The 1,134-nt window shown below is 59.8% G+C and overlaps 1 protein-coding gene across 1 annotated transcript in view; it reads right to left on the bottom strand.

Annotated features, from left to right (window-relative positions):
- The window catches only part of Tshz1 (teashirt zinc finger homeobox 1), a 73,017-nt gene extending 72,110 nt beyond the window's left edge, over nt 1–907 (bottom strand). The window contains exon 1 of the mRNA XM_075968135.1: nt 446–907. The gene's annotated coding sequence lies outside the window, so the exon portion shown is untranslated. The remainder of the gene's footprint in view (nt 1–445) is intronic.
- Nucleotides 908–1,134: the final 227 nt, after the last annotated feature.

Below are 1,134 nucleotides of genomic sequence, written 5' to 3'. Positions count from 1 at the left end.
CTCGCATGGACCGCCGCGCCCGGGCCGCTCAGCTGGCGGCGGCGGCGGCCGCGCGGGCCGCTCCCGGGCCGCCGGGCTGCGGGCGGAGCGCGCGGGGCCTGGGCGCCGAGCCCGGAGTCATCCCCGGCGCGGGCCGCGGGCGCAGCGGCGGGCGCTCGGAAGGCCGACCCGCGGCCCGCGCTCCATGCCGCTGGCGCTGTGCTGGGCGGGCGCTGTCCGGGCGCCGCCGGGCGCTCCCGCGCCTTCCTGGGCGAGCCGCGAGTCTCCGCGCGCAACTTTCTCGGCCCCTCTCTGCTGGCGGTGGGGGTCGCGGCGGGCGCTGCTAGTGCGCGGGTCGCAGCTCTCTCATTGTGCGCCAGCGAGGCCGACCGGCTGTCCTTTCCTCCCCGCACTTAGTCTAGGAGGAAGAAAGCAAACAAGACAGGAGTGAAGCCCCCGTACATACATGCGCCGGGGGAGATGTCAGCGCCGCTCCACCTTCCAAACAGTCACAGATCAAACAGTGTCACCCGCCGGAGCGGCACTTGGTGCCCCGCGCTGCCCCCGGGGGGCCTGGCCGCCAGGATCGCCGCTTCTTCCGAGAAGAAATCTAATGCAAACACATTTTGATCGTGGATTTTTGGCCGGTCTTGATCTTCCAACAGAAAAAAAATTCGAAAAACACACAAAAAACCACACACCCCCTCCAAAAAAATAAGCCAACAACAACCCGGAGAGTGTGTACCGTGGGGGCGAAGAACGGACATTCACTGGGTGGGCGAGATGAGCGTGTACTGTCCCCCCCAAACTCCTGGGAGAGAGGAGATGCGCTCTCCCTCTCTCCTCTTTTCAGTGAAATATAACACACATTCGGATCGCAGAGCTTTCAGACAGTCTCAACTGATAGACAGACACATCGAGCTGCTTTCCTGCCTCACTTTTTACTCCTCCTCCTCTCGCCAACGTCACCCTGACAATTACAAATAGGTCTCACACAAACCATACCTGTCAATCTTTTTAATTGCTTTGTTTTCTTTTATTTTTTTCGGAGCTAAACAATATGACACAGAAAAGAAATCTTAATACAGCATAACATAAAAGATTGTACGTTGCAGGAAGACATTTAGGGGGCTGTGTTGTAATGCACTGGCTGAT

This window comes from Microtus pennsylvanicus, chromosome 4 (genome assembly GCF_037038515.1).
Source record: "Microtus pennsylvanicus isolate mMicPen1 chromosome 4, mMicPen1.hap1, whole genome shotgun sequence".
NCBI lineage: Eukaryota > Metazoa > Chordata > Mammalia > Rodentia > Cricetidae > Microtus > Microtus pennsylvanicus.
Note: the sequence above shows the minus strand (reverse complement) of the source record. Positions and strands in the feature narration are given on the sequence as shown.